This window comes from Balaenoptera physalus (assembly GCF_965194825.1).
Source record: "Balaenoptera physalus genome assembly, chromosome: 2".
NCBI lineage: Eukaryota > Metazoa > Chordata > Mammalia > Artiodactyla > Balaenopteridae > Balaenoptera > Balaenoptera physalus.
This window is the reverse complement of record NC_138883.1, coordinates 56,799,739-56,826,298: the sequence shown is the minus strand read 5'-3', so window position 1 is coordinate 56,826,298 and position 26,560 is coordinate 56,799,739. Positions and strand designations below refer to the sequence as shown.

Sequence of the window (26,560 nt, the reverse complement as noted above, 5' to 3'; positions counted from 1 at the left end):
TTAATTGGAGAGCTACTTTGCAATATTAAGTTAGATAAGGAAATACAGGACCTGTTCAATTCAACTATTTGTTATTTTTACTTTATTTCTAAATATAACCTTATACACTCTCTCTTTCTTCCCTTCATTACCTTCCCTCCCTCTCTCCCTCTTTCTTTCCCTCTCCCTCGCCACACACACACACACACACACACACACACACACACACAAACACACTACACTGTGCAACGTTCAGAATGTCATCTATTTGATGAACCAAAAGAAGTAACTAAAGGATAGACTATTCTAATGTACGTAATAATCAAATGCACCTTTTTTTCCTTTTCATTTTTTTCTCTCTCTTTCCTTTTGCTTTCTCTCTCAGCAAACCCTTTGATGGGCATGTATCTTGCTTTAAATTTTTCTTGATATTATTGCTTATATGTCTGTTCATCTTGGTGCCTTCATTTTAATTGAGAGAGTTCAAGACTCGGCATAAACTAGTTCACAGACCATCTATATTTTTAATTTTGATTTTAAGGTTTTTAAAAATTTTTCATTTATTTAAAAAAATTTTATTGGAGTATAGTTGCTGATTTTAGTTTTAATAAATGTTGCCTGATTAATTTCAAAACAATGCCTACACCTGCCATGTATGTAAATACTCTTCTAATCATGCCTCTGGAAGACATAAATAATTTTTAATTGTTTCACTGTTTGTAGTCTGATATGTTGAAAGACCTATCAGTTTACAATAATTTACTTATCTTGTACTACTAATGAATTTGCACATTTTTCCACAAGTTACTTTATTATACCTTTTGTTGCCATCCATATCAAAAATCTATATTTTCCCATATCTACCATTTCTCTGCTGAGTATTTTATGGTATCTTTTGCTAAATATAAGTGATTTTATAGATGTAGATGTAGGTATAGATAGAGGAGTAGAAATATGGCACACTTATTTTGTTAAGAATATTTTTATTCCACCTAAGCCTTTGGTTTGACTTATTATAAAGTATACTAATGACCTTTTGTGAATGAATCAGGAGACTAAATCCCATCCTAGAGCTCATCAGTATTAAATGAGTAGTTAAGGGGAAATGGTAAAATTGCTTTTGAGAAAGACAATTATTGGAATTTTATCCTAGTTTTTAAAAATATGAAAAGTTTGCTTAAACCCTAAAGAAAGCAAAATTAATAACTATCTGTGCAGATGTAAACAATTATCTTTTAGATTCTCACCTTCAAGGCTATTAAAAGAAACTGACTGATGAAAAAATTCTCAATATTGACCAAATAAGTGAATATAACCACCTCCAAAATTATACGTATTCAGTAGGTTTATAGCCTGATAAATAATTCCCCAAATTTGGTGACAAAATATCTATAACGAATACACTGTCTTGAAATAACACTGAACTAATGATAAATTACTTAGGTGAATTTTTTTACTATATGCTTTTACTATAATGGTTGGTGGGAAATGTAAAACAAAACCCCAAGGAAACTGTAAGCATATGATATTTACACTTTCTTTTTCCATAGAAGAAGTCCTGAGTGAAAAGGACTTGAATATTCTTGAAACACATTTTAGTTGACAAGATTGGAAAACAGTGAATTTTAAATGAAATATATTAAAACGCTTGTCAATATCATAAATTAAGGCACTCTAATTAGGAAAATCCACAATTAAAGCTACAGCTTAATTCTGATTATGATAGTAATCATATGAAATTAGTAGGAATTTCTCTCATCTATATGATTTAGATTCTACTAATATCAGGACTTGTCATACGTAACATTTCTTCGTATTACAACCAGCTATAATCAATTCTAATTCCTGCCTCTGCAGGTATTTTTTTATATCTTTATTGGAGTATAATTGCTTTACAATGTTGTGTTAGTTTCTGCTGTACAACAAAGTAAATCAGCTATATGTATACATATATCCCCATATCCCCTCTCTCTTGAGCCTCCCTTCCACCCTCCCAATCCCACCCCTCTAGGTTTTCACAAAGCATCGAGCTGATCTCCCTGTGCTATGCAGCAGCTTCCCACTAGCCATCCATTTTACATTTGGTAGTGTATATGCTACATTGGTATGTCAATGCTACTCTCTCACTTTGTCCCAGATTCCCCTTCCCCCACTGCGTCCTCAGGTCTGTTCTCTACATCTGCGTCTTTATTCCTGCCCTGCCACTAGGTTCATCAGTACGGTTTTCTTAGAATCCATAAATGTGCGTCACCATCCAGTATTTGTTTTTCTCTTTCTGACTTGCTTCACTCTGTATGACAGACTCTAGGTCCAACCACCTCATTACAAATAACTCAATTTTGTTCCTTTTTATGGCTGAGTAATATTCCATTGTATATATGTGCCACATCTTCTTTATCCATTCATCTGTCGATGGACACTTAGGTTGCTTCCATGTCCTGGCTATTGTAAATAGAGCTGCAATGAACATTGTGGTACATGACTCTTTTTGAATTATGGTTTTCTCAGGGTATATGCCCAGTAGTGGGATTGCTGGGTCATATGGTAGTTCTATTTTTAGTTTTTTAAGGAACCTCCATACTGTTCTCCATACTGGTTGTATCAATTTACATTCCCACCAACAGTGCAGGAGGGTCCCCTTTTCTCCACACCCTCTCTAGCATTTATTGTTTGTAGATTTTTTGATGATGGCCATTCTGACCGGTGTGAGGTGATACCTCATAGTGGTTTTGATTTGCATTTCTCTAATGATTAGTGATGTTGAGCATCTTTTCATGTGTTTGTTGGCAATCTGTATGTGCACTTTGGAGAAATGTCTATTTAGGTCTTCTGCCCATTTTTGGATTGGGTTGTTTGTTTTTTTGATATTGAGCTGCATGAGCTGCTTGTATATTTTGGAGATTAATCCTTTGTCAGTTGCTTCATTTGCAAATATTTTCTCCCATTCTGAGGGTTGTCTTTTTGTTTTGTTTATGGTTTCCTTTGCTCTGCAAAAGCTTTTAAGTTTCATTAGGTCCCATTTGTTTATTTTTGATTTTATTTCCATTACTCTAGGAGATGGGTCAAAAAGGATCTTGCTATGATTTATGTCATAGAGTGTTCTGCCTATGTTTTCCTCTAAGAGTTTTATAGTGTCTGGCCTTACATTTAGGTCTTTGATCCATTTTGAGTTTATTTTTGTGTATGGTGTTAGGAAGTGTTCTAATTTCATTCTTTTACATGTAGCTGTCTAATTTTCCCAGCACCACTTATTGCTCTGCAGGTATCTTAAAAACTTATTCTATCACAATTATTCTCTATGCCTACACCAAAAAATTAATAAATAAGAATAATGAAGAGGAATTACATTTTCAGGTCTCACAATACTCTATAGTGCTATTATAAATCAATTATTGTGTTTTTAGCACATAAGATAAATAGGTCAAAGTAGCAACAGAAATCCATCTTTATGCTCATATATATATATTTGTGTGTGTATATATATGCATGTATATATATAAAAGTTATATTTCATATGTGGGGAGAAGGTTCAACAACTTTGTTGTCCATTTTCTGGTTATTAACTATACTTCCTTGAACACACTTTTATTTTTTCAGCTATGATTAAATATGATTTTAATTAGGACTTTTATTGAAAGGTTACAAATGTCAAATGAAAATGGGAAGGAAGGAAGGAAAACAGAATAAAGGAAGGAAGGAAGGAAGAGAAGGAAGGATGGGGATGATATTGGCTCTTTCAATGCTAAATCCCTGGGAATATTGTTTTAAGGTACATCTTAATCAAAAGACATTTTTGGCATCTACTGCCTAGATTTGAATGATGCCTGGTACATAGTAGGTTTATTTGTTCCCTAGTATATTTTTTCCTGTGTACATGTGCCCTTAATCACTAATAAGCTGCATCACTTTTGAATATATTGTCACAAGTTCTCCAAACAACGATTTGAGGGAATCTTTTGACACATGAAGCAACAAAGTCAATGGATGCTCTGAGAATTCAAATAAATTTCAAAAGTTCACAAAGGTAGAAGTTAGTGAAGCTCAGAACTGAATGCATGATTTCCTCATGCAAAACTTGTTATTAAAATTAATTAGCTATATTGATTATTCTATTAGGAGAATGGTATAAAAATTCTGGTGTCTGTATGAAGTGGATGGTTGACCCTACAATAAGAAATGTGACTGTAATAAACAGAGCCATATAAAGCTCCAAAACAAATTAAGCCCTTCCTCATTTACCAGCTGATGACATTAGTACAAGGATTTACCTTTAAATGAAATGTTTCTGGGAAAGAAAGCACTCTCACTATTATTACACTATCAATCCTGAGAGTAGAAGAACAACTTAAGGGTGATATATGGAGACAAGAAAGATGGTTTGAGACAGCTGGACAAATTAGGCATGCTTAAGGCAAGAATAAAAGAAAAAGACAAAGGGGGCTGGATTTAAATTTCAAATTGGCCATGTTCAAATTCCGATCACTCACATATTTTATAATTTAGAAAGAGTAGATATATTTTATGAGTATCCTAAGTTTACAAATTAAGAGTAGATATGTTTTATGAGTATCTTAAGTGACACAAATTGAGGGAAAAAAGTGACCTCAAGGAGTCTTCAGTTGATTAAAAGGTTTTGTAAGCTCAGTCCCAGCTATGAAGCAGTTCACCAAAAGTTAGTTTTAATCCCTCATCCAACTATCCATTTATCCCAATTTCTCCGTAGAGTAGTAGTACTCCCTTACTTATCAAGCCCCCTTTGGAAGCTGCACCCAATGGGTGGCAATCACCAAATGTCATTAAGCTACTAATTTAAAATATCAAAGTTGTGGGCTAATGGCTGAGAAACAGAGAGCCATATTTTAACATTGTAACTTTGATATTTCCCAAGCAATATACTTGGTTTTGGTGAGACACTCTACTTATAAATGAAGTTTATATGTAAATCCTCCTCTTCTTTTTTGTTAACAGCCAAAGACATTTTGATTTATAAAATATTTTAATTATTTTCGTAGGTATTGTTTTCATTTTCTCAGCAATGAAAACGGATGATATATCTCTATTGCTTCTTTAGTCAAATGCATTATCAACATTTCACAGGGAAAAATCTAAAGAAGACTGATTTATGAATTTTGGATGATAACACATATATTTCTATTGTGTACAAAAAACACAAGAGGAAGTTTGATAATTTCCTTAAGATGCTTTTCTGGTTTGGAATATACAAAATGATTTAAAGAATAAAAATGAAAATAATTTTGTTCTCATTAGGCAATGGCCTAATATAACAGTACCAAAAGCAGAAAATGAGTATTAAATTAAATTCAGGTCTAAGAATATTTAATTCTGTCTGAAAGCAAGGCTGCAGAAGCTATAAGAAAAATGTCTGTCTCCCACAAACACAATGTTTAGAGCTTTAAAAGTTATACCAATTTACATTTCATTTGCTGTATTTTATTAGAATGTTGGCGAGTTATGTGCAACGGTGAACTAAGATGCTGTAATAATGATCTCAACTTATAAGAGATAAATAATCATAAGAAAGCAAATAATTCTTATAAAAATACATACCTAAAGTTATTAAAATTTTACAGAAAAAGGGTAAAATAATTAAGGCATTTAAAACTAATGGTTAGAACATCCAATAAAATGAATTGCTAATTTAAGTAGAATATCCCTCATTGCACAATACATTTTGCCAATTTGAAGTTGAGGAAGATATAAAAAAGTATTTGAAAGTATTCCCTGTGCTTGCTGAAAAAGATGAGGCGTAAAATTATATAGGAACATCAAAAGTGAGATGAGAAGAAACTTGGGGATGTCACTGGCATGCTCATAAATGGAAACAGAGCAAAAAGTTACTGAAGTGTTTAAGGATATAGGAATAAAATGAGATCTGACAGGGAAAGGAAAAGAACTGTGTTGAAAGATGTTCCCAGCTGGAAAAAATCATTTCCAGGTGATTTTTGTTTCCATCAAATCAAGTCAGGCCATGAAACTGGAGATAGTATCCCATAATTTTTTAAAAATAGTTTCCACTAGTTAAGATGTTTGGTTTAGGATTTTGACAAGCATCTGAGGGCTATTTGTTACCTGGTGATGGAAAGTGGGAAATAAATTTGATTCATTCCTTATGGAAGTAAATGGAATAAATCTACCATACTGAATATTGTTTTTTAAATATATTGTTAATAGTATAACATGTACATCTTTGAATATGTAGTATAAATCATGCTATACTTAATCCCTTAATTTTTTTTTTAATTATAACTCTTTGGGATGTTCTCACTATATTTTTCAGTATATATAACTCCTATTGCATATAGTAAGATTCTGTTTCACTTTGTTTGAATCACTAAATATTATTGAACACTAAGCTATAAAATGAGTGTCGCTGATTATGTTGATCTTTTTGCTATAACCCATTCATTGAACAATATTGAGCACCTACTTGCTATCATAACACTTAGTCTTGAGATGTTTCACTGAAAAAAAAAAAAAGACACAAGATTGCTTGTCCTCAAAATTTACCATCTAACAAGGAAGACAGATAATGAGAGCTAAGGGTTGTCTACATTTATTACCACACATATCTATTTTCCTGAGTTCAGGGGTCAGTCCTGATCAGCACTTACCCCTCACCTTGAAACACTGAGCTAGGACTGATTATGTCCAATTTACAGCTTCAATCCCATTTGAAAATTATTACATAGATTTCTTTATAGCACTTGCAATTCTACAACATAATACTCATTTACACATTTTTCTTTATAATTGACCTCACATTACTTAAGAGAAGATCTCATACTTTAACCACTTGTGTATTTCTAGCAGAGTGTAGTACCAGAAACATAATGGTTACTAAAATGTATCTGTTGTTTAGGTCTGAGTAGAATTGGTATATAAGAGCACTAAAGTTGTTTTGTATAATGATAATAAGTTTATGTACACCGTAGTTTAAAATAATTGTTCTTCCTAAGAAACAATGTATTTGAAGTTTGATAGACAAATTTTTAGATGTGAAGAACAAGATATCAGAGAAATTCAGTGCCTGGTCTAAAGTAATAAGCCAAGTTTAGAAAAAGAAAGCCTCGACTCCAAATTATGTGTTTTGCATATTTCACCTGTTAAGAAAAAATATCCAGATTTGGAAACAGGTCAATGGGATTGTGCATTGTTCTTTCAGTTTTGTGCTGGGTGTTACCTAACAGGTCCATATGAGGATTATCTCATATGTACCTTTGTCTGATTTTCTATTCATTGATATTTACTTGTAGCAAAGCAACTGATTATAGGCCTAATAGTAATGTAATGTAAATGTCTCTTTTCTAATAGAAAAGATAACAGTATTAACTGTAAATTTCTTTATTAAAAACACCTTATTTCTGCATGCCATTTTAATGTACTTATATGTATCTCAGTTCTTCAAGTGATATTTGAATCAGCTATACCATATCATTAGTCTCCTAATTAACAAGTTAGTTAATAAATGGTTGACAGGGTTTTTTTTTACTCTTATCATTCATGCTTCTAACTTTTTGAAGTTTATATTTTAATATAACAGAGTTGATTTTGTCTGTTCAGAGACTCCCTCCTTCCTTCTTTGAGTAACTGTTCCTTCCCCCCATCTATTCATGTGAATGCGGTGGGGCTGCCTTCCTAGTATATTTCTTTCCCAGCCATAAGTTTGAGAATGTGTTCCAGAACATTCAGTTATAATATCACATTCTATTGTACATTTGTTAAGTTAAGACAGATCTTTATTCTTCCCCAGATATATGTTTCTTTCATTTTAGGAGCTTAAGGAAAAGGCAGATTTGGATAATACAGCCAGCTGAATGAGAATCAGGAATTATCAACCACATTTTTCTCAGCACACTGAGAAGTGGAAGAGAGAAAGGAAAACAGGAAGAATGGATTTTGATAATTTCTCTAAGTACCTGCATCAAGTTTTGCTTAAAACCACATTATTTCTAGTCTTCCCAAGTCAGGGGGAAAAAAACGCATTTTTGCTAATGGGAGTTTGATTGCTTTGTTTCCTGTAATCAAAGAATCCTGAGGGTTAAGCAATACTGAAATATGGTTTTAGAAAACAAAACAGTAAATATGGACATATTTTACAGGAAATAACAAAGCCTAAAATTACAGTAAATTTTAACTTACTATTATAATATTTTGAACATATATTCAAAATGCATGTGTTTTATACATTATTGATTTTTTTACTGGAATCTCTTCAGTTAAAAATGAAATCACAGGTGATGAGATTGCAATAATATTAACAATTCAGACATAGAATTAGAAAATTTTACTGACAATTACAAAACAGAATTATAATAGAAATCAAAATAAAAGGTGCTGTAATAGTTGATAGCTCAGTAATTTTTATGTTTGTTAAAGATCTTAACATAACATTGGAAGTTAAATGGATAAACTGACATTTTGAATGAAAGTATATCTAATCATGAAGTACATTCTTTTTAACAGCCTAATAATTCGGTATGTAGGACACTTTTGAAACTATAGTAGTACAGATTTATTTTATAAGTATTTTTTAGTAGAGTGTCAAATAAAAAATAAAAATGTGGGCTTCCCTGGTGGCGCAGTGGTTGAGAGTCTGCCTGCCAATGCAGGGGACACGGGTCCGAGCCCTGGTCTGGGAAGATCCCACATGCCACGGAGCGACTGGGCCCGTGAGCCACAATTGTTGAGCCTGCGTGTCTGGAGCCTGTGCTCCGCAGCAAGAGAGGCCGCGATGGTGAGAGGCCCGCGCACCGCGAAGAAGAGTGGTCCCCACTTGCCACAACTAGAGAGGGCCCTCGCACAGAAACGAAGACCCAACACAGTCATAAATAAATGAATAAATAAATAAATAAAAGAACGTGAATTTCTTTAAAAAAAAATAAAAAATAAATAAATAAATAAATAAAAATGTAACTGTTTAAAATTATCATGAAGACATATTTTGTGCTTTTAAGGGACCATATTCCTTTAATTACAAAACATTGAAGAGACAACTGATGCTAGTATAAAATTATTTATATTACATTTTTTTATCTGAAAAAAAGGAATGGCAAATTTTTCATACTTGCTGGAACTGTCTTCTTTGCCTTTAATTGGTGTCTAAATTTTATCACATGTAATCTCACATAGATCTTACTGACAAGTGGAGCAGGAAGTGGAGGGTGAAGGAAAAGTTTCAACCACTGAAATCTTTACCTATTGTAAAGATTGTTGTTGTTTTCATCTGTTGTCTGTTGTTCTTTTTATCATTATCATAAAACATTTGCAGACTGTTAATTCAAGTGCACTACTCTAGGAATTTGACTTAACTATCTATTAAAACATTTAAAATGTATTATTGTGATTACTTTGTACGTATAGCTTTCACTACATTCTTCCTGATTTCTGGAAAGCAGAGACAAGATATTATTCATCATTTTTATCCACAGGACCAAGCCCTGTATTATAAAAAGTTAAATCTATTATCTATCTATATTAATTAATCAATATGATAGTTCTTAAATTCACTTTTCTATGAGAGAGTGGGTTCTAAATAAATATCGCCAACTTACATTTGATTCCAAAAATACTCGCCATTATGCTTAACTCTCCCTCAGGCATACCATTCTGTTGACAGACTGTTTATATGGTATTGAATAATTTAAAAAGAGAGATAATTTTACTATCTCTTAGGAATTTATATGTTTTTAACCCATTGCCACTCTGATATAGTTCTGAAAATTTTTTCAGCTTGCATCTGGTAGCTGTACAGGGTGATGAGAGGGCAGGTAGACTCACCATTTGGCCCTGCAGACACTAAAAGTTCAAGCTTATTAAACTTGTTTAATGAAGGCATTAAATTTTCTTATGTTTCTGGTGATGTGTAATATTCTTCTATCATCCACAAAAAATATGTCTACTAAGAATTTTACCTCTTTTTAATAGTTTTATCTCTTACCTACTTTTTCATTTCTGAGAGGTTAAATTTTAACTTTCAGTTGGATATTCGTATTATCATTTACTTAAAAATATTCATTATAGAAGAAAATAATTATCAAATGGGAAAAATATATAGCTATTCACTATAAAAATGAAAATATCTGTTACATCGTTGGGTTTTTCCTTATTACTTGTATCTATTGTATGTTGACACTTATATTTTCAGAAATGCGTGACATTATATACCTTTTCTATATAATTCACATACTTTCTACTTGTTATTGTTCATAACATACAGCAACCAATTATATACATTAGCTCCCTACTGGATTTGTAAGTATTCTTCTTTGTTGTTTTCAACATGTCAACAATGATGATATTTAATAAGACTAACGCATGTGTAGTTCTTCTCCTATGCCATGAGGAAAGCTACTCATATAAATGTATGTTTTCCTCCAAAAAATAACACCAGATGTTAGTAGCTACACTCATGTTTTATCATTTCAAACTGGCCACACCTTTATATTTCAGAAAAAAAAAAAAAATCAGTATGGGAATCAAATGTTTTACAAGAGATTGCATTAAAAACTAAGCTGTTACTCCTGAGCACGGGTACATTGGATAATTTAAAGACAGTGATCAGAACTTGCTTTATTTAACACGGTGCCTCCAGCACACAGGGCTTTTTATAGGTCCCAAGGGACTCAGGTCCATGACGGATTTCACATATCCACCTGCTCTTTATTGCAAATAAAACAACAATTTAACATTGAGTAGATCTGGCATTATATACAGGCAAGCCAGGTATCCTTAAAGTGAAAGCAATTTACTTAGATTTGTCCAAGGCTTTATTAAAAGCTGTCACTCCAAAAAAAAAAAAAAAAAAAAAAGCATTTCAACCATTTTAGAAGCCTTAGAGCATCCTATGGCTGTAGAATAAGCAACTAGAGTCAGTCCTGTTTTGCCACTAGGTGTCACTTAGCCTCTTGGAACTATTTCCTTCCTCTAAAGTAAATACTTAAGATTTGATCTCTGTGATTCCCTACAGCACTAACATTTATGATTATGTGTAGAGATAAGAAACAGAAAATATGTCTAAATGTTCATTTCACTGGATGGATAATGACCTTTTCCAGTAATCTTACTCTTCTCAGTGAACCTGCTCCCTGCAAACTGCTCTGGTTTGTTCTTTTTGCCTGTAATGTTCTCTCCTCAGATTATTAACCTGGCTATCTTTCTCAAGTCTTTGCTTATCTGTCACCATCTAAATGAGGTCTATTCCTGATTATTCTACATAAAATTGTAAACTTCCCTCAATCTTTCTACACCAATAAGCTCTATTCCCTTTTATCCTTAACCTACCTTTTCTTTTATTCCTGGCACTTTTCTCCTTTTAACTTAGTATTGTATATTATTTACTTATTTATTGTGCTTATGATGAAGTATCATATTCTTCCTGCTGGACTATAATGTCTCCAAGGGCAAGAGTCTTTGTTTAAATCACTGGTGTATGTACAACACCTAGAACAGTGCCTGCACTTAGTTATCATTAAATAAATATTTATGCAATGAATGAATTGCTTAGAGATCCACACACTGACATATGTATCATTTTTAAATGATCTAAAAACAAAGTATGCATCTTCAAAATAATAAATCCATACTCTCTCAAACTAAAAGAGATTGAGAAAACTGTAGAAAACATATAAGCTGATGTGAATAAGTAGAAAGGGAGAAATTTACCGAATGCATACTTTCAATCTAAATTTTAAAAATAGAATCTTCTTTTTTACCCAAAGAATGCCCAGAGTAAAAATTAGGGCAGGAAATGAAACAGCAAAAAATACAGAGTTTGGGGGAAAAAAAGCTATCTCTTTGGTTGGTGTGAGGGGAAGCAAATCCCACCCACTCATCACCTCCACCCCACCCCAACCCCACCATTCAATGGAGCCCTTGCCATTTTGGAAACAAAACAAAACAAAACAAAACCCTAGGATGCTAAGAAACTGTTTCAAAAACATCACCTTAAGGAAGGAATGACTAACAAAGGCTAGAGCCAAAGTTGACTAAAGATAGTGATGGGATAGCTACCCAAAATCAGAGTTTGATGGGTCTTACATGCTTCGTTCAGTGGATTATGACTTTTTCTATAAGCACAGGAAATTAGGGAAGTGATTAAAACAAATATAACAATCCAAGTGTTTGTATATTCTAGAAGCATAGAATGAATTTTAAAAGGTTTGCTAAATTAATGAGGTATTCATATAATTTAGGTAACATAGTTTACATATAGATCACATATTGTATATTTCTAACTTGCTAAGATAAGATGCACAGAAGAGAACCACTCTTTTCCTCATTTATACTTCCACTAACCACATCCATTGCATGGCTCTCTATCAGAGCAGAATAACAAAATATAAGCAACAGACCTGAAACTTTATTTCAGTTCTTTAGTCTTATTGTTATCAAATAAGTTTGTGAAATCTCCAAATCACTTTCAAATGAACTGACATACAGACAAGGCCTGTATACTTGCAGTGACCATTTTTATTCTCTGACATTTCTATTACTGATTGCTTAGTATAAACACATACAAATGAGCTGTGACTCTGCTAAACTACTCAGTTTAGCTGTCTTAGTGGTCTATCTGGACCACCAAATGATAAAGTTTCAAAACATTTGTATAGATTGAGTGCAGTGACCAATATGAACCTAAATTACCTGTTGTGGTATCCAACTGAAACAGCTCTGATGGTTCAAAGTCAGGTTATGCAAATTGTGCCATGATTATATATTTTCACAGAAATATTGAAACATTATTTTATTGATACTTCTTTTAATACAATGTAGTACCAACGGTGTCTATATTCATTCAACTCATAAAATTCACAGTGTGAAGAATCATTACACCTTATGTTAAAACAAAAAATGTTAATGATTAACAGTCACAAAGAATCTTCTCTAATCTATGTTCAAGTAAAGTAACTGCAAAATGGAATACTGATGAGCGGAATTCCCTTGTTCAAGAAGTCTGTTGACTTCACTTTCACACTCCCTGGACGGCTTATGTAAAACTCAAAACTCTGTTTCTTGCGTAGCTCAAGGGCATACTACTAACATATATAGCATTTAAATTAAAGTTGAATTTTTATAATACATATACTTATTCTAATTGATGCATCCCTATTTATTAATGTAAGTTGATAGTATAACAATTTTGCATATAAATTGTTAATAGTAAAATTATTTTATATACATTTTGCTTAAATTCAGAAAATATAGTGGCCAAAAACTGGCGGGGGGGTTGCCCACAATGTCTACCAGAGAAAGATTTAGCAAAAGTGTATTAAAGAGAAGAGATTGTTACAGATTTCTATCAGTATTCCTCCTATGCACCCTTATATCCTTTATCCTAGTGTTGGTCCCAGTTTGTCCTAGTTTGTCCAGTATCCTCATATCCTTTGTCCTAGGGTTGGCACAGACTTTTTATACCTGTGCTCTAAATCCCACACGGTTATTTCTGCTTTAAATAGATAATTATCTTTCAAGGAGATTAAAAATATGAAAATGTCTTTTACATTTACTTACATATTTTCCACCACTGGAGCTGTATTTCTTTACATAGATCCATGATTTTATTTAATATTATTTTTGTTTGAGCTAAATAACTTCTTTTGACATTTCTTATAGTTCAGATGTAATGGTCATAGTAGATCCTGTCAACTTTTTTAATTTGATATTTCATTATTTTGAAAGATATTTTATTTTCATATAAAAATCTAGGCTCCCTTTTTTATCCTTCATCTCTATGTGCCTCAATTTTCAAAAACTATTTATTATAATGTCTAATAATTATAGATTCAAAGGAAGTAACTAATAAATAGACAGCAAGGCCACATACACTCTTTACTCGGGTTCCTCTAAAGTTAATACCTTGTGTATGTATAGTACAAGATCAAAGACACAATTGGTACAATCCACCTTGTATAAACAGATTTCACCAGTTACATATTCACTCATTTGTGTGTGTTTCTCTGTGTGGGTGTGTGTATAAATCTATGCAATTTTATTATATGTGTAGCTTCATGTAACTACTACCCCAATTAAGTTACAAAACTACTATCATCAAAAGCTCCCTTTTAAAATTCCTTTCGGGCTTCCCTGGTGGCGCAGTGGTTGGGAGTCTGCCTGCTAATGCAGGGGACACGGGTTCGAGCCCTGGTCTGGGAGGATCCCACGTGCCGCGGAGCGACTAGGCCCGTGAGCCACAATTACTGAGCCTGCGCGTCTAGAGCCTGTGCTCCGCAACAAGAAAGGCCGTGATAGTGAGAGGCCCGCGCACCGCGATGAAGAGTGGCCCCCGCTCACCGCAACTAGAGAAAGCCCTCGCACAGAAACGAAGACCCAACACAGCCATAAATAAATAAATAAAATAAAAAAAAATACGTTTAAAATTCCTTTCTTCCTATTTCTTTCCTTTTCCCTTTCCTATTTCTTTAAAGGCATCCTCAACTACCCCCACCTTTAACCACTAGCAACCACACATATGTTTTCTTTCTCTATAATAATATCATCTTATGAATATTATATAAATGGAATCATACAGTAAGTATTCACTTGAAATTATCTTTTTTCATATACCATAATTCTCTTAAGGTTTATTTAAGTTGTCCCATCTATTAATGGTTGGTTCCTTTTGATGGCTGAGTACTATTTCATGTTATGGTTGTACCATATGTTTGTTAAACCATAGAATTCTAGAAAAGTTTTTACTTTTTCTTTAATCTTTAAGCACTTCAAATATATCATTCTGTTGTCTTCTGAATACAGCAGCATTGATTATTTGGTTTTCCTTACCTCTGATTTTCTATACATAATGTGTCTTTCTGGAAATAATTTATGATATGAATTGGGATGTGTATGTTTGTTCATTTTTTTTTTTTTAATGTATTTCCAGCTTGACATTCACAGACTAAATTAGAATTCTGGGTTTATAGTTTTCATCCAATTTGGAAAATTTTTGGCTATTATTTTTGCAAATGTGTTTTCTTCCTCCCTCCTCAACCTTCCTTTGTCGATTCCAATTATACATGCACTAGAATATTTAATACTGTCCTACAAGTCACTGATGCTGTTAATTATGTTTTAAGCATAATTACAAGGCAGATAATCAGTCTTTTTTTCTCTATGATTAATTTAGATAATTTCCATTGATATATCTTCAAGTTCACTACTATTTAAATCTACTGTGTCCACTCTGTGAATAGTACCATCCAGAAAAGTTTTATTTCAGATATTTGGGGTTTTTTTTAACATCTTTATTTTTCTCCTTATTATATTCATTGTTTTCTTTAAATCATTGAGCACATTCATAATCTTTATGAATTTATACTTTATGAATTTATGATTAGGAATCATGCTCTTATTGGCTATTTTTCTCATTTTATGGGTAATAATTTCTTGCTTATTTGATTAGTAAATTTCATGATGAGAAAATATTTCTAATTTTATATTTTTAAAAGCTGAATTTAAAAAAATTAAAGTGTGTTTAATTTTGTTCTGGCAGGCAGTTATCTACAGATCAGCTGAACATTTTGAAGCTTATTTATATGCTTTCTTTCAGGGAACTTCCTGGAATAAAGCCTATAGTCTACTACTAAGCAGTGAACCTTTCTGATGTCTAGTGAATGCTCTATATATGCATACAGTTGTTCTACTCTGGCTGGTGTGAACTTGAATGATTTATAAGCCTTTATGTGTTCTAGGAATTGTTTGGTTCATGGCTTTCCTGAAATAATTCTTTCCTGGCATTTGTTCTTTGCTTGAATTCATGAAATTTCACCCTGTGGATATAAGCTCAAGAGGATGCTTTACTGATTTCTGAAGCTCTGTCTTGGCATCTCTCTCCTTCCCAGCACTTGCCCTGAAAATTCTTGTTCAGTCTGCTTCCTTGAACTCTGTTCTTTGTCTCTTCAACTCAAAAAAACTGCTGGACTCTCTTTTCCCTTCCCAGCTTTGCTGTCTGGAGATTGTCTCCAGGCAGAAAGCCAGGGCTTTCCTAGGTTTTCCTTCATTTGTTTTCCTTCTCTTAGTGATAGAGCACAGTTCTTTGCTGACTGTCATCCAGTGTTTGAAAACTGTCATCTAACAGTTGTTTGGTTTTCTAGATTTTTACAATAGGAGGATGGATATTATTTTATTCATACTTTAAAAATCAGATTTGTTTTCATTTGAGGGTATTTCTTTACTGTAATGAGTTCAAACAAAAAGGTAGCTAAAATCAACTTGATTATTATAATAACTAGTAATAGAATAATAATTAGTAGTAGTGACATAATAATAGCCAGTAATAGTAATAATTGCTACCAATAAAACCATCGTTTACTCTACACTAAGCCCTTGGTGAATTATACATAATCTTCACAGTGATATTATAATTATTATAATATTATAGTCTTTAAAAAGATGAAGATTCTGAGGCTCAGATTATTGAGAAGAATTTGACATCACATATCTAAAAATTAGCAGCACTGCAATTCATTTATTCTTTTATTCAAAAATTATTCTTGAGTGCCTACTAGTCTAGGCTTGGGGAATAAAGCAATAAAACAGAACAAAAGCTCATGTGGCATACATTCTAGTGGTCATATAAAGAAAATATCAGTATTAATAAATATAATATATAATATAGATGTTGATAAGCTCTAAAAAATAAAGCAGGGAAATGGCACAGGTAGTATTTGAGAGTAATCTCAATTTAGATAGTGTAGCTAGGAGATGCTCTGTGAAACAGTGTCATTTGAGTTAAGATCTGAAGTAGGTGAGGGGCCTGAGGGAGACTCAGGAAAAAGTAGTAAGAGATGAGATCGAAGAGTTAGATGTAGAGTGTGGAAAGCACAGTTTGTAGAACCTCATAAACCATTCCAAGAATTTTGGCTTTTATTGTGAGTGAGAAGTATTCCCCACTGTAGTATTTTCTTTAGAGGAGAAAAAAGATCTTACTTTGTTTTAAAGAATCATTCTGGATGTAGTGTTGAAAACGAACCTAGGGGGCAGGCACTAAAGCAGGAAGAGCTATAACAGGCTGCTGTAATAACCAAGGTTTGAGATGACTGTGCTTTGTATCATAGCAGTAAATGGGCAGGTGGTGAAAAGTACTCAAATTACATATCTATTTTCAAACCTGATATTTAAAGCCAGGCCTACCTTACTCCAAAATCTATGTGGGTTTTAATTTTCTCCTTTACTTTATAATCTCCATTTTACTATTTAACATAGTACTCTTAGTATACAAGTATTTAGTATTTAACAAATTATACATAAATTGTTGAGTTAGTTAATAATGGTGAATTTCAAAACTCTCTGGATTAAATAGAAACAAGCTTTGTCTCTCTCTCACATACACACACGTGTGTGTGTATATATAATTGTCAATAATTAAATTCAAAGGGCAGGATCAAGATGGTGGAGTAGAATGATCCTAAGCCCAACTCTTCCCATAGACACAGCAAAACTAAAACCGCATACAGACCAACTCTCTCAGAACAACCTAAAAAACTAGCAGAACACCTCTTTTACAATTAAGGAGATAAAGAAACAACACACTGAGATGAGTAGGAGTGGCAGAGATGCAATATAGTCAGGACCCACACTTCCAACTGGAAACCCACAAAAAAAAGGGGTATCACAAACTCGGAAATCCTTTATTAGGAGAAAGGTGTTCAAATCCTCCATTGTGGACCCTGTCCCTGTGGACCAGTGTTGAGAGGACAAGCCCCCTTCACTGGTTTGCTAATATTTTTTGAGGATTTTTTTGTCTATGTTCATCAGTGATATTGGCCTGTAATTTTCTTTTGTTTTGTAGTATCTTTGTTTGGTTTTGGTGTCAGGGCAATGCTAGCCTTGTAGAATGAGTTTGGAAGTCCTAGACACAGCAATCAGGCAAGAAAAAGAATAAAAACCATACAAATGGGAAGAGAGGAAGTAAAATTGTCACTCTTTGCAGATGAGATGATACTATAAATTAAAAACCCTATACATTCCTTCCAAAGACTATTATAACAAATAAATGAATTCAGTAAAGTTGCAAGAGACAACATACAGAAATTTGGTGCATATCCATACACTAACAGTGAATTATCAGAAAGAGAAATCAAGAAAACAATCCCATTTACAACCACATCAAAAAGAATAAAATGCCTAGCAATAAATTTAACCAAGGAGGTGAAAGACCTGTACTCTAAAAACTGTAAGACACTGATGAAAGAAATTGAAGATGACATAAATAAATGGAAAGATCTACTGTGCTCATGGATCAGAAAATTTAATACAGTTGACCCTTGAGCTATATGGGAGTTAGGGGCACCAACCACCCATGCAGTCAAAAATCCCTGTATAACTTTATAGTTGGCCCTCTGTACCTATGGTTCCATGTCCACAGATTCAACCAACTGTAGATTGTGTAGTACTGTAGTATTTACTATTGAAAAAATTCTGTGTAGAAGTAGACCCACATGGTTCAAACTCTTGTTGTTCAAGGGTCAACTGTATTGATAAAATGTCCATACTACCCAAAGCAATCTATAGATTCAGTGCAATCTCTAGCAAAATACTCATGGCATTTTTCACAGAACTAGAACAAATAAACCCCAAATTTATATGGAACCACAAAAAGCCTGAATATCTAAAGCACTCTTTAGAAAAAAGAACAAAGCTGGAGACATTATAGTCCCTGACTTCAAACTATACTACAAAGCTATAGTAATCAAACCAGTATGGTACTGGCACAAAAACAGACACACAGATCAATGAAACAGAACAGAGAGGGCAGAGATAAACCCAAACACATATGGTCAATTAATCTACAACAAAGGAGGCAAATACAATGGGGAAAAGACAGTCTCTTCAATAAGTAGTGATGAGAAAACTGGACAGCTACATGTGAAAGAATGAAACTAGACCATTTTCACACACAATATACAAAAATAAACTCAAAATGGATTAAAGACATAAATGTAAGACCTGAAACCATAAAATTCCTAGATAAAAACACAGGAAGTACACTCCTTGACATTGGTCTTATCAATACATTTTGGATATATCTCCTCAGGCAAGGGCAACAACAGAAAAAATTAACAAATGGAAACTAAAAGTTTTGCACAGTGAAGAATACCATCAACAAACAAAAGGCAACCTACTGAATGATAAAAGAAATTTGCAAATTATATGTCCAATAAAGTTTTTATACCCCAAATATATACAGAACACATATAACTCCATATCAATAAAAAAATCCAATTAAATCCAATTAAAAAATAGGCAGAGGACCTGAATAGGCACTTTTCAAAGAAGACATACAGGTGGTCAACAGGCACATGAAAACATGCTTAACATTGCTAATCATCAGGTAGTGCAAACAAAACTGCAATGAGATATCACCTCACAACTATCAGAATGGCTATTATCAAAAAGGCAAACTATAAGTTTTGGTGAGGATGTGGACAAAAGGAAACCCTTGTGCACTATTCGTGGGAATGCAAGTTGGTACAGTCACTATGGAAAACAGTTCGGAGGGTCCTCAAAAAATTAAAAATAGAACTACTATATGATCCAACTATTTCACTTCTGGATCTGAAGTAAACAAAAACACTAATTCAAAAAGATACATGCACCCCAATGTTCATCACAACATTATTTACAATAGCCAAGATATAGAAGCAACCTAAGTGTCCATCAACAGATGAATGGATAAAGAGAACAAACTTGTGGTTGCCAGAGCAGAGGAGGGTGGAAGGATGGGTAAGACAGATGAAGGGGATTAAGAGGTACAAACTACCAGTTATAAAATAAATAAGTCACAGGAATGTAATGTACAGCACAGGGAATATAGTCAATAATACTGTAATAACTTTTTATGGTGCATAATGTATATTGAATCACTATGTTGTACCTGAACCTAATATTTAAGTCAACTATCTTCAATAAACAACAACAAAAAAACCAAAGGTCATGATGCTTTGAAAATGTTAATACAAATAATGCTAGGCAAATGAGAAAACAAACTAGTTGGAGACAACCAGTGGAAGTGGGTTAGGGAAGCAGAGCCTCACTGAGAGTACATAAATATTAAAATTTGAAGAATGAGTAAGTGTTGAGAATCTAGAGACAAAGAATAATAAATATTTAGGATATAATGTCGTAAAGTCTAAGAAGGAAATAAAGCAGTTGCTGAAAAGGAAGAAGATACCACTTTGTTTATGTTTAGTTTATCCTCTGCAACCCATATGCCATTATGCGTAACATAGTAAATAAAGACTTAATCAAGAGGATCACCAGGGGAAATGTGTTGTTTCTCTTTTCAATAGGAAAAAGAGAGGTTGTTTGGTAAAGTTTTTAAAACTAGTTAGTTGGTAAAAATAAAAGCCCTCATTCACCATGATTGCTGAGACCCTGAAATTATATGTGTAGCGGAGGTATATGCAAATACCGAGGCTCAGAAATATTATGTGACTGGTTTATTTCTCCTGTCTGATGCCTTCCTTTTCTGGTAACAAGATTTTGGTCCAAACAGCTTTTAATTATTAATTATAATTAATTATTAATTACTAATTTTTTTTTTTTCTAATTATCTTCATCTGTGGATCAAAATCCTCTACTCAAACACTGCCAATATTTTATGGAGTAACTTGCTCTCTCACGTAAGATGGGATGATAGATCATGCTGTTAGCAGGGTCAGAACTAAAATATATGAAAAGTATGATCCCTTCTCTTCAAGTCAGATCTTGCAAATATGATACATAATTTTATTAATAGCTAATATAAAATAATAAATATAATGCTACTCCTGAAAAACAATCTTTTGATAGTAAAGAGTACAGTGGTATGGTAATTTGGTCCATTATATGGGACATTCCTTGTATTATATAAAGACAAATTTACATTTGTAAAATTCATACTTCTTATTCCTAGACTGCATCTACTATTGTGATTCCAGCTAAATTATTGCTACTTGATTATGTCACTCATTATATTAATTATCCTCCATATTTCCCAGTAAGTCTGTGTAAATAATTAACAGGAATCCTTATGTCAAATCACATTAGTGAAGTAATACATCAAACATCTCTTACAGCAAATCCACAAAACTCATGGATTAACTTTTTATGATCCCAACTCAAGAAATTTGATAGCATGTGTTGTAGATAACAGTTATATTTATTATTGCTTATTTCGTGGCAAGCAATTTCAAAAGTAATTTATATGCATTAATTCACTTAATTCACCTGTGATGGTTAATTTAACATGTCAACTTGATTGGGCTAAGGGATGCCCAGATAGCTGTAAAATCATTATTTCTGATTGTGTCTGTGAGGGTCTTTGAATCTGAGTAAAGAAGATAACCAAGTACATCCTCACCAATATGGCTGGGCAGCATCCAATCCAATGAGGGTCAGAATAGAACAGAAAGCTGAGTGAACTTGCTTTCTTTTCTTGAGCTGGGACACACATCTCCTCCTGCACTTCGACATCAGTGCTCCTGGTTCTGATCCTTCAAACTCATACTGAATTACGTCACTGGCTTTCCTGGTTCTCAGAGTGCAGGTGTCTGAGCCTGGGACTTTTTGGTCTCTATAATCACCTGAGCCAATTCCTATAATTAATCTCTTCTTATATCTATATGTTTATCTATCTATCTATCCATCCATCCATTCACTCATCCATTCATCCATCCATCCATCCACTCTATTGGTTCTGTTTCTCTGGATAACTTTAATACACCTCCCAACAATCCCATAATAAATATACTTTTATTATATTTATTTTGTTTTTAATAACTAGGGAAAAAAACACTTGAATAAATTGTCTCATGTCACCTAGATGTTAAGTGGTAAAGCTAAGAATGCAGCATAGATTTTGATGGGTATAGGCACAGTCTTCTATAAATGAATCTTCTATATGAATCTACATTTATAAAAGAGATTAATGCTTTACTTTATAAAAAATTATCTTCCACATTTTAATAGCAAATTTCATATTCATTATATGCTTACTTGTAACAACTTTCTCAGGGATATATCATAATATGACAATGTATAACTTTCAAATTCCTATTTTATGTGAGTATTTGGAAAACCTATTATAATAGATGGTACTGTACAGTGCTTTATATTTGGGCCTGAGATCAAGAATACCTGAATTTAAAGCAGAGCTCATAAATTTATTAATTGTATGGATTTGGCAAGTGTCATACCCATTTAAACCAGGAAAATAGAGATAATAATACCTAAACAAAACTTTTCTGATGAAATTAAATATGATAACATCTCAACTATGTAAGATAATTATGGTCAGAGTAAATGCACAATAAATTATAATCATTTTCTTTTATTTCTATAGACAGCTGTATGTTTAAAAACATAAATTGTCATACATTCATGTAGAGATGGTTCTAAATTTAACCAATGAAATCTGAGTACTGAATTGAGTGCTCTTATGGTTTATGATGTCTATACTTAACAAAAATGCAATAATACCTTTTGCCACACATATGAATGTATGTTTTATACTACATGCAAATGTGAAATGTAAGGATCCTATCGACCACTTTGTGAAAATAAAAATGATTGATGAGTTTTATTATTTCAGTTTAGAAATTCAGTTGCAAAATATAAACTCCTGTGTTACCATGGTAGCACATTACATCACTCTAATTATATAATATATGCTTAGTTCCTGAAGAAAGGCAATTTAGCAGGATTTCCATATTGATATTCAGTATATTCAATAAGGGATTTAAAATTTATTTTGAACTTTTAATTTCTTGTGACTACTCCCTTACTTGAATGCCAGAAACACCTTTGAAAGACTTTTGCTTTAATTTATAAATCCCATTAATTTTTACACGATTGGAAGAGTGAACATTTATATATGAACTGATAATCTTTCTTAGTATTACTGTTGACTAAAATGTGTTTTAGAACACAAATTAAATTTTAGTTGTTTTTTTTTAAATTACCCAACAGGAATGCTTTTGTCAGTCACTTCAATTGCATCAATTGTAAGCAAAAATGAGACAGAATGGAGTTTCCACCTCAAAGTATTTATCTTTAGTATATTTTCTATTTATTAAAATTGTTAAGGATGGTAAGGAACACTATACACAACACAATATCCACAAATTGATATCTTAGATAAAATAGACCAATTGTGTGAAGGACTCATGCTACCAAAAAGCAGGCAAAGAAACATACATAATTTTAATAGGCCTATATCTATTGAGGAAATTGATTCAATAAGTAATAAGCCCTCTAAAAAGAAATAATCAGGCACAGATTGTTTTACAAATGATTTAAAGAACATTTAAGAAAATAATTATACCAATTCTCCACAACCTCTTCTAGAAAATAGAAGCAGAGAGAACACTTCCTAATTCATAATATGAGGTAAGCAAGAATCCAAATATACCACAAATGTATGAAGAAATCTCACTGAACTGGGTAGGGAAAACAGGCTCTGACCTAAGTTTGGAAATGAGTGGACTATCTAAAGTTAAAGACAAAATAAACTGTATATAAGCAAGGTACACCAGCTGATAAAGTTAAACCCCAGAGGATATTGGTTAACAATTCTGGTACTACTATAAATATATACTGGAACTGAACAATTAAGTAAATGGATGGCAGACAATTGAAGCCAGTTTTCTCACTGTTAGTGTGGGAAATTGCAGATAAGCAAGGAGAGGGGAACTAGAATGACTCATTTGGTAACGGATACGTTAGAGTTTGAGACGTCATTATGAGATCAAGTTTAGCTTAATATAAACACAGACCATAACATACACATATATTGATAGATATACATGCATATATATATGTTAGTATAGAAGCATATATTTCCTTGCTCTGTCAGTTGAGGAAAACTGAAAGCAATGACAATAGGCAAGAAGCACACCTAGCACCCATGTCTTGGTTTCTAACACCACTGTCCAATTTTAAAAACCCATGCTCCTAAGAGAAATGACTGATATTACAAAATATACATGAGCTAGGAGAACTCATAATATCAGAAAGTAAGGAAGTATGCAAAATAACACCCACAATGGTTGTAGTATGCCAAATGACACAGGAGACAACTGAAAAACCTCCCCAAGTTCAAAGCTCTTCAGTAATTTGAATGACAAACTAAAGTTACATTTAATTATAACCCAAAATGTAGAATAAGTACACATGAGTCCATACTGATATAAATAAATAACCTGAATAAAAATGAGGGTAAACCTACAATGTAGAAAAATTCTAAATAATTTACATAGATACTCTGTCTTCAAGGAGGCAGAACATAATTCCCTACTCCTCACCTGTGGGCTAAGAATAGTAACTTCCTTCTAAGGAGTACAGCACGAAAGAGGTAAAGAAGAGTCCCTTTACAACAAAAAAGCTTGACACACACTATGTCAGCCAAGTGTTCAAGGTCATCATCAACTGTTGTAAGTCATGTTAATAGTATGTGATGAAATGGCACTTTACCTCTATGTTCTTCCTCCCAAAAGCTATAACAATTGATTCACGGTAAGAAAAAATATCAGAAAAATCTCAATAGAAGGTCATTCTATAAAATACCTGGCCAGGGGGCTTCACTGGTGGTGCAGTGGTTGAGAATCTGCCTGCCAGTGCGGGGGACACGGGTTCGAGCCCTGGTCTGGGAGGATCCCACATGCCACGGAGCAACTAGGCCCGTGAGCCACAGCTACTGAGCCTGCGCATCTGGAGCTCGTGCTCCCAACAAGAGAGGCCACGATAGTGAGAGGCCCGCGCACCGTGATGAAGAGTGGCCCCCACTCGCCGCAACTAGAGAAAGCCCTCACACAGAAACCCAACTCGCACAGAAGACCCAACACAGCCATAAATAAATAAATAAATAAATAAATAAATAAATAATAAAAAAAAATACCTGGCCAGTGCTCTTCAAAGCTGTCAAGGTCATCAAAAACAAGGAACATCTGGAAAACTTGCACAGCCAGGAGTACCTGAAAGAGAAATGATGAATGAACTTGAATGATAGAAAATTATGAATAATATGATATTCTGGATGAGATCTGGGAGTGAAAAGGATATTAGGTAAAATTTAAGGAAATCTGAATACAATATGCTTAGCTAATAATAATGTATTTATATTCATCCATTATTTGTAAGAAATGTACCACACAAATGTAATAATGTTAATAACAGCTAAAACTGTGTTTGGGTTACATGAGAACTCTCTGTACTATCTTTACAACTTTTAAAAATAAAACTAAATCTCTTCTTAAAAGTAAATTTCATTTAAAATAAAACAAAATATGTTACATAATTATTTATACAGCAGCAAAGTGTTCACTGAATGGATTTCCCATAATTCATTTAAACACTTTGCTGATACTAAGCATATAGGTTTATTCCAAGTTTCACAATCCATGCATCCATTCAACAAATGTGTATTAAAATGTTTATGTGTCAGATGCTATAGTAATATTTGAGATTCAGCAACAACAACAAAAACAATAGAAATAAGCCTCTGTAAGAGCATGCTAATAACTAGAGAGGGAGAGAGGCAAAAGGCAAATAAAATACAATTGAAGAAGAGGCAATCAAATAAAAATAAAAGCAGATATATTGTTGGGGGGGTGGCTTTTAAAAATCCCATCATCTCCAGCCTCTTCCTCTAGCTGCTCTATGGACAGGAGAATGAAGGAGTAAAAGAAGGAAGACCCCTTAGAATTTTATTGCATTGGCCTAGGAGAGAAATTTAGGTGCTGTGGGGTTAGATTAGGATGGTAGCAAGAGACATAGTAATGAAGGATTGGTCTCTGAATGTATTACAAGGAGAAGCCAGAAGAATTCTCATTATTTGGATGTGAGTATGAGGGAAGAAGATAAATCAAGATTATTCTTTTTTATTAATGAAGGTATTTGTTGCTATAAATATCTCTCTTAGAAATGCATTTGCTGCATTTCATACATTTTGGTATGTCATGTTTTCATTTTCATTTGTTTCAAGATACTTTTGAATTTCTCTTTTGATTTCTTCTTTGACTCATTGGTTGTTTATAAGCATGTAGTTTAACCTTTATATTTTTGTGAATTTTCTAGTTTTCTTCTTGTAACTGGTTTCTACTTTCATTCCACTGTGTACAGAAATGATGCTTCATATGATTTCAAAATTCTTAAATTTAAGATTTGTTTTGTGGCAAAACATATGATCTATCCTGGAGAATATGCTGTATGCACTTAAGAAGAACACGTATTCTGCTGCTGTTGGATGGAATGTTCTATAAATATCTGTTAAGTCCATCTGGTCTAATGTGTATATTGCTCCTGTTTAAAAATGTGCAGAGGTACTGAACTGAAATTTTTCCAAAGAAGATATACAAATGGACAAGTACACAAAAAGGTGCTCAACATCACTAATCATCAAGGAACTGCAAATCAAAACCACAATGAGATATTACCTCATACCTTTTAGAATGGATATCATCAAAAAGGCAAGAAATAGCAATACTGATGAGAAAAGGGAACACTGTTTCATTGTATGTGGAAATGTAAATTTGTTCAGCCACTCTGGAAAACAGTATGGAGGTTCCTCAAACAATTAAAAATAGAA

General features: G+C 33.1%; 2 long non-coding RNA genes across 2 annotated transcripts in view; one reads left to right on the top strand and one right to left on the bottom strand.

Annotated features, from left to right (window-relative positions):
• LOC309656157 overlaps positions 1 to 26,560 on the bottom strand; it is a 212,678-nt gene that overhangs the window by 96,409 nt on the left and 89,709 nt on the right. The window contains exon 2 of the long non-coding RNA XR_014261187.1: positions 24,872 to 24,947. This is a non-coding gene — a long non-coding RNA (uncharacterized lncRNA). The remainder of the gene's footprint in view (positions 1 to 24,871; positions 24,948 to 26,560) is intronic.
• LOC309656176 overlaps positions 1 to 26,560 on the top strand; it is a 119,531-nt gene that overhangs the window by 37,966 nt on the left and 55,005 nt on the right. The gene's annotated exons all lie outside the window — the stretch shown is intronic.